The sequence below is a fragment of the Dendrobium catenatum genome, unplaced genomic scaffold (assembly GCF_001605985.2).
Source record: "Dendrobium catenatum unplaced genomic scaffold, ASM160598v2 fragScaff_scaffold_249, whole genome shotgun sequence".
NCBI classification, from domain to species: domain Eukaryota; kingdom Viridiplantae; phylum Streptophyta; class Magnoliopsida; order Asparagales; family Orchidaceae; genus Dendrobium; species Dendrobium catenatum.
Window position 1 is genome coordinate 3,623,464 of NW_021318711.1, and position 8,673 is coordinate 3,632,136.

An 8,673-nucleotide genomic window follows, 5' to 3' on the forward strand; every position below is an offset into this window, starting at 1 on the left:
ACAACTTAGTTCTATAGACTAAGATGCCCGATGGTTTTGATTAAGGATTTAATGTTTTATTTAGAAATTTTTCAAAGAATAGGTCTTATGCCTCCTTTTAGAAGTTGTCTGGTTATTTGGGTAGAACGTGTCTTATTACTTAATGATGACAGGAAAGGCATTTTATGTGTGGTACAGCCTTTAGGGTTTCATATTGTAAGTATTCCTGAAATTTAAAAATTATTTCCTTCATGAAAACTTTTACGTCTAGTGTGTGTTTCATTCTGAACTCCTGCGACCACAGCTTTCCCTTATGACCAATACGTACTGAAGGGCGATGATTAACATCAATCAGCAAGTAACATCAAATGAAAGCCTTTACAATCACTTAGCTTCTGTCCTAGAAGTAGAACAATCAAGTTTGTCATCCAACCTCTGACGTTCCTCATGGAGCATCATTTGATGCATACAAATATATTTCCAATGTATGGCTTCTTGAACAAACAAGTCTACCTACTTAAAAAATAAAATGATTAGTCAAATCTTCAAATATTGCTTGTCTTTTAACATTCTGAATTGACCATTGTAGAGTTGTATCAAATGATTATCTAAATTTTGTCAACCTTTGATGCTTGATTTAATCCCTGATGATCATTCCTTATCCACTTCTATACGGAGAGAGACAAAGTTGGTAAATCATTTTTAGCCCACCTCTAATATTTATTTTGATTGTCACTTAATGCATACGAAAAAGTAGTGTACGATTGATATCACTCACTGACATCTAAATGCTTACCTTTTCGATTGTCCTATATGCTCTCTTGTAAGGATTCAAGATCATGCTAATAGCCAAAGGTAGTCTAATCTCCACTGTTCCTTTACGATTGTCATCCATCTTATAAGGAGAATGATCAAACTAATCGTCAAACATAACCTGACTTATGATATTCCTCATTGATCATCACCTCACATATATCTCCAATCAACATCTTATGTCTCCACTTATAAAAAAGTCTATCCTTAGTAACATTCAACTCATACTTTTATAATAAATTTAATTTTGTTATGCGTGATATAGGGTTGTTAAAATTGGGTCACGAGTCGGGTTCGGGTTGAATCCCGAATGGACTTGTCACTAGTTGACCCTACACATTTTTGCAAACGAGTTAGGTATTTTAACCTGGACTCGACCCGCGCGGGTTATTGGGTTGACCCGACCTGACTCGCGGATATGACAGCGCCAGCAGCAGCAGCATCGTCACTCATCAGCGGGACGTGACTCACGCGAAGAGACATGTGACGTGGGTAGACGCGGTCAGCGGGTCATTCTTGGATTTTCGGGTCAACCCGAACTCAAACTGATTTTTTAAACAGGTCAGTTTATTGAACTCGAATCCAACCCGTTTCTCAAATGGGTTGATCCTAATCCGAAATTTTTGGGTCGGGTTGGATCGGGTTTTCGAGTTGTGTCAAATATTGACACAGTTAGCCCCATGTGTTTTTCTCTTCCTGAATGCCTCATTTAAAAAAATCCCATATTGTAGGATATGATCTCAAATTATGTGTATGAGTTCTTTTATAAAGTTATGATAATTTTTTTTTGTGATAATAATACTTTAGCAGGAAAATTATTATCATTCTTAGTCCTATAAGGATGTTAATTATAATATTTAGAGGAGAATAGGAGATATGTTTTAAATATTTTTTAATTTTTAAGAATTTCAGGTTAACTTTTTTTATTTTTATAACATCGTTATCTAAAAATTAAAAAAATAATAAAAAAAAAACGTGCTCCATTTTCAGGTCATGCACCCGCGCCGCGCCCGCGCCCTTGAGATTTTTTGGGCCTTCTCGCGTCCTTTCAGGCCCATTTTCGAAACTTTCATGTTGAGTCGTAATATCATTTTTATCTTTGCAAACACAGCTTGGTTCTAATGGACCCCTAATGGAACCGCCAAGTATTTCTGAGTAATTTGGAGAATGTATGGGTAACTTTTTAACTTCTTTTTACCCAAAAGATTTGTGGATATCATTGATGATGGAATGATGAACGACAAATTTTACTTGACTTAATGATTATTAAAGGGGGTCTATCTTCATGTAGAGAGTTATTTATATCTTAGAATTTCTTTATACTAATTTTATTTCTCAAAATTTTGAACATTGACTTTTGTTTATCTATTATTTTTGTCACGCTCTATAATGATCCTTCTTGCATTAGTCCTAATAGAAATAGATATGACTTAGCTCTCATAGACAACGACTAATTCGAAAAAATTTGACTAATAAAAAAATATAAATTGAACGGAAGAATATTAAAAAAACTTTATTTATTTAACCATAAAGATTTTAATTAACTTAATTTTATTGGTTGTATATGATTTTCAGCATAAAGATTTTAAAAAGATTTTTAAAAAATTTTTATTTAACCATAAAGATTTTAAGCAATTTTAATGTAAAATTTAATGTTCCATGAAATTAAATTATGCTCATAGATTAATCTAGTGATATACTTGTAATCTTTAAAATAAAATCGTTCGAGTAATAATTGATTTAAATGCATGGAAAATGTCTAATTCAAAATAAAATCTCTAATATAATATTGGACTGTGTACATGTTTCATAATGTTAGGTTAATCTATTCATATTTCTTAGTTTTATATAATAAAAAAGGTAATTTTGTCAGCTTTAGAATATGGCATGCATATGTAATTAGATTTATTGGTTACAAAAGTCATAAAGGCCATCTTTTTTTCCTCACCTATATTTGCTATCATAAAAATATTAGCTTGAGGTCTTATTTACCTTTTATATAAACTCACTTTTATCATCTTACATATAAGTATTATTCTATGAAATACATAATTTTTATTTATTTATTGAAGATTGGGATGTATTCATCATTTATTTCCACTTTTTGGAACATTAAATACATTCATCTTTCATTTTAAACAATTTAATAAATTTTATACTTTAATATAATGAATGTTTCATATATAACTTATGTGTTGGTCTAAGTTATCAAATTTATGCTCACTTATTTCAAATAAATTTGCTTTTTGCATTAAAATTGAGTATCATACTCAAATGAAGATCGACCACATGATAAACTGCCTCGTTATAATAACGTCGATGCTGCGTTATTTTTTAAACAATCTATGAAATTCATATATATATATATTATAATATTTCACAGCTTACAACTTAAATACAAAAAAAAAAAAAAACCTTTAATTAAACTTTTACCTTAAAAATTTTCTCATATGATTACCAAAGCATATCAACCTGAAATCCATGTTATTTCCTAGCAAAGAAATTGAAAAAAACAGATTATTCACATTAAACCTTTGCCACTTCCTCTTATTCCATTTCTTCATTTCTGCTTCTCCCCTTCTTCCTTGGCCCAGCTCCCACTGGAGCTCTTTGTTTCCATCAAATGCAGGTTACAGGATAGAGTATTGAAAAATTGGATAGTTCTTACGATTTTCTAATATATTAATATTAGTTTATGAAATTACTTTTTTAAAACCATAATCCATGTCCGTTGTTCATATCACCATTCACCATTGGAAAAATTATTCCATCCAGTGAAAAATACCGAGCAATACCGAGCGGGCTGTACAGAGCACTTTAGTGACGTGGCGTTTTGGTATTAGTTTCCGGATGCATTCGGTAACCTGACGGAATAATCACTCCATGCATGCATGGGAAAGTGTATAAAACCAATTTGATGTTACAGTGCATTAATGCATATACAGTAATTTTAATAAAAAAAATTGGAAAAATAATTTAGTTAAATAATGTATTAATCAAAATTTGGTTTGGTTCTCACAAATTTTTGGGGTTCTTCCTCATCTAAAAATGGATCAAAATGAATCTCGACAAAATAAAAGTGGTCTTCAAAATGCAGTCGCTCAAGAAACATGATTTGACTCATTGGGTAGTCATTCGACTTAATCACTTCATCTTGAAATTAGTTGCCATTAAGCCCTCAGCCAAGAGAAGGCCTACTACTATATCTTAGAGTTGGCAAAGATGTCTTAAACTTAGTGTTATCTAGAGAAGAAGAGCGAAGGCAATGACTCATATACTATGTGAACAAAATATTGAGGGGAGTCAAACTAGCTAAGGTATCCAATGATTGAGAAATTGGCTTGGACACTTGTAATATCAACTTGTGTACTCCGACTTTACTTATGGACCCACTCAATTAGATTGTTGTCGATTAACCTCTCAAATTTATATTTAATAATTTAGGCTATTTTTGGAGGCTACTTAAATGGGATGTCAAATTAAGTGAGTCTCAAATCTACTACATACTGCATGCAACAATCAAAGTTTGAGCATTTGCCAATTTTCTTGTGGAGTTCAATTGTCCACTTGTAGAAAAGGATGTGACAAGTAACAAAATTGAAGAATGCATGGTGGCCTTTGAAAGTTCATTAGGGATGTTAAGCCCTTATGAACTAGCCCAAGCTAACCAAGAGGGGGTGGGGGGAGGGAATTGGTATTTTAAAAAATCTTTCACGATAAAAAACAAAACTTAAACAAACCAAAATTTACTACAAAGAAATTCAACGTGTGGAAATTAAATGCGAAAAAAGTAATATAAACGAACCACATAAATTTATAGTGGTTCGGTCAACTCGACCTACGTCCACTCCCCGGAGGCACCCTCCGAGTATTGCACTAAACTCAGTGACTCTCTTTTTTCTCCCACAACAAAGTAGAGAAGCCTGTACAAAATTTCCTTTCCACCGACATCGGTGAGGCAAAGAACCTAACTCCTTTTGCTTCCTCCTAAAGTAGGCAGAGAACCTTGATCTATTGTTGAAGTGAACTTCTCTCGAACCTCCAAGTGAGGGACGCAGATCAGAGAAGACGGTTTGGATCCTTGCTTGAAGCAACCTTTGTGAAACCCCTCACAAACTCCCCCTCGCAAGATTCTTTCTCTCTCTCTCTCCTTTTCTCTCCCTCTCCTCTAGGCTCTCTTAGGTCAAGACAGTAGCAAATGATGAGCTCTTGGGTAAAACAAGAGCTCTTAAATAGAAGAGTTTTGAAATAGCTCTTATTTTATACAAACCAACTTTATCGTCCAGGACGATGGATATCGTCTTGGATGATCAGCATAAATTTAGCTCAATCAGCCCGGACGGTTTGGGATGGTCAAAAGATTTTTGTTCATATCGTCCAAATAATCGCACTGAATGGATGTCTAGACGATGAAAAAATAGCTTGATTGTCTAGGCTTATCTCATGATTGTCCTGGACGATTAGTTCAAATTCGTGAAAATCATCCAGACCATTTCCCTGAATAGAAGATGTCAGATGTTTGATCATCCAGGAGCAACAAAGGTTTTTGAACTGATTGTCCTGGCCGATCCTACGATTGTCCGGGATGATATGATCGAGTCAATCAAACCTTAATTGATTTTCTTAATTATCAGATTAATTTAAGCATAATTGTGTTGCATCGTCTAGGACGATGTCCAAAAATAAATAATAACTAAGTAAATCTGGTGACTGGTTCTTTCTGATTTGAGCCTATCGTTCCGGCCGATACAAATATCGTCAAGAATGATAAGCTTAATGACGACTGCCTTAACCAGGATGCCCTAATTAGGGTTTCTATTTTTAACAGATAGTCCAGGACGATGTATGGATCATCCCGGATAATGTGATCAAAACAAAGAACTCTAGCCAACAAATAAAAATTTTTCCACATGTGTGTGTGTGTGTGTGTGTGTGTGTGTGTGCAAGGTTACTTAGCATTAGGAACCACATTATTTACAATAGACTCAAGAAAGGAAAAAAATTATAAACTGGCTCAGACCTAATCTACCCAATCTTGAGCTGGCTTGAGTTGCACTCAATATCGTGGACCTAAAATGTTAGTGGGCAAGACAGTCATAGAAAAAACATGAATGTTTGCTATTATCAAAATTCTAATCCATAAAATAAGATTTGCAACAATCTCCCCATTTTTCATGATGACAAAGAAAAAAATAATCTAAGCAGTTCAAGATAGTTTAATGGAAACATATCAATTGTCTAATAATAGAATCAAACTACATAACAAATAATACAATTAACTACTCCCCCTTTTGACACTAAAAAAAAGTAGAGGGAAATTAGAAAAGAAACAAAGCAGAGACTACCAAATAGAATCAAACTACAATAAAAAATAACATTAAAAAAACTAAAAGAATGATGGCCCCTGAACATCTGGAGGTGGTGGTGAAGGTGGATGTGGCTGAAAGTAACTCGAAAGAGTGACGAACTGCTCTCTAAACCAGGCCATATCCATGTCGTGCTGGTGCTGCAGGTGAATAATATCCTCAGTATATTGCTATTTGCACAGCAACGTAGTTCTTGAATCGTGCCTCCCACTGGTCGAATTGCTCCACCAGCTGATCCAGCTGAGAGTGCTGGCAAAGCGGAACAGGTGCAGGAATGGGTGCAGGAGCCTCCTCTGCTCCCTGAGCTTTCCCGTCTCCCGGGTGGAGATGAGTACTGTGAAGAACTTGGAAGGCAGGCTGATAGTTGGGTGGGGCAGGATATTAGAGGTTGTATTTTGATTCTAGAACATATGCAATGATATGTCCTAGGACAAGATTGGGCTTCCTCTTATGACTGGATCTCGAATAGTAATCAAATGCTTGATGTAACGAAAGATCAGGTCAACTACATTGAATTCGTAACGGGCCAAAATGTAGAAGGAGGTGATTGAGAGAAGTGGAGTAATATGAACGCGATCACTAGTTTTTGGGAGGATAGATGTGCGAAGGACATGTTGGATTGTCCTAGCATTTTTAAGTAAGGTGTTAATCTCTCGAATGTGAAAGTAGCATTGGTGTTCTTTAAGAAGTGGTTGGCCAGAGCCCAATCATAGTCAGGATCAGAACACATGGTGTGGAGTTTGTCCCCTATGGTGGAAAGGTGTAAATACTCTTGACAGTCTTGATATATGATTTCGATGGGACGTCGATTCACATAGGACCCAAGAGAGGTGAAAGAGGAATTTATGCGAAGGCTAGAGAAAAATTCAAAAAGAAGCTCGGAGTTGAAAGGAATAGTAAGAGTAAGGAAAAAAATATAAGGAGTTGTGAGAAAACAGAACAAGTACCAAATATGAGAGAATGTTTGCGTTGATAGACCGGGAGATAGTGATTCCAGCCATCTTGTACCTTTGGTAGGCAGCTTGATCATCCGCCTCTGTGAATCGAGGGTCCAGAGTTGCCCTCGAGGAACTCCCAGAAGGATGGCGAGATCTCTTTTCGCTGGCCATTATCAGAAAACAGAGCACAAGAGTAAGAGCACAAGGGGATTTGAGAAGGTTTGAGTGAGAAAAAACATCTCAAAGGCTCAATTTATAAAGAATCTGCCCAATCGTTCAGGATGATCATAGAATCGTCCAAACGATATGGTGCAATAATTGCATCCGAGACGATTGGTCAAAAAGGAGATAAAATTGTCCGAGACGATCATCCGGGATGATAAGACAGGCGATCATCCTGAGGAGTCATTCCGGACGATCGTTGAAAAAGCAAATCGTCTTGGACAATTAGGTAAATCATTCAGGACGATGCAAAATAATGAATCGTACTGGCCAAATTTAAAAACTTTAAAAGCATTTCCATGTGTATTGTCTAGGACGAACAGGTGGATCGTCCTGGTCGATTACCAATAATTGATCGTACCGGCGGAATTTAAGGCTTTAAATGCATTGCCATGTATATCGTCCAAGACGAACAGGTGTATTATACGGGATGATTACCAATAATTGAGCAAAGCGAAAGAACATCGTCCAAGATGAAAAAATGATCGATCAGGACAATCATAAATGATTGAAGTAGAAGTCGACCAGATCGTCCAGGACAATAATTGGATCGTCCAGGACGATTAGAAGCAGAAAGGTCAGAACAGCCAGCAGACGAAATTGTAAGAATGATTCAATCGCATCGTCTAGGATGATATGAATATCGTCCAGGACGATTGACAAAAAAGTTAAAAATTAAAGAATAGAAAGAGATGATCAGAGAAGGCCTAAAAATAGAAAAAAATAAAAATAAAATACAAAAAAGATACAAACTCATAAGAAAAAAAAAAGAATAAAAGTTTTTTTAATCAAAACTTTAATATAATAAATTTTTCATGTGATTGAATTAAAAATTTATAAGAATCAATGAGTTAACATCATTGAAATCATAAAAATAGTAAAACAACTTATCTTGTTATCCCTAGCTCGGACTTCTCCCAGTGCAAAATTGTCTTTTAAAAATAAGATCTAAATAAAAAAAAATTAATTGGATAAGAAAAGTAGATCCATTCAAAACTTGGTTTCAGAAAAATATTTTATATAATAATATATCAAAGTAATTAGTTATGATCATGAATTTCGAAATCAAACTTTGGAAAATATCAAGTGACATATGAATTCTTCTAAGATTTAAAAAATTTGAAAGGGAAGAAGTTTGATTTTGGTGGGCTCATTTTATGCCTCTTCTTAATTTGTTTGGCACTCTTTGCGCATCTTTTAATTTTTGATACACTTTGTGTGTGTGTTGAAAGTTCCTTAGGGATTTTAGACCCTATGTGAACTAGTCCCAAGCTAATTAAAAAGAGAGGTGAATTGGAAAACCTTAAAACTAAAATACAAACCAAATCACCACAATCAAAGTGCGGAAATTCTGA

General features: G+C 34.9%; 1 protein-coding gene across 2 annotated transcripts in view; it reads left to right on the forward strand.

Moving 5' to 3' along the window:
* LOC110098356 (DENN domain and WD repeat-containing protein SCD1) overlaps nt 1-2,094 on the forward strand; it is a 160,740-nt gene extending 158,646 nt beyond the window's left edge. For both annotated transcript variants that reach the window (XR_003700165.1, XM_020825173.2), the window contains one exon: nt 1,783-2,094. The gene's annotated coding sequence lies outside the window, so the exon portion shown is untranslated. The remainder of the gene's footprint in view (nt 1-1,782) is intronic.
* Nucleotides 2,095-8,673: the final 6,579 nt, after the last annotated feature.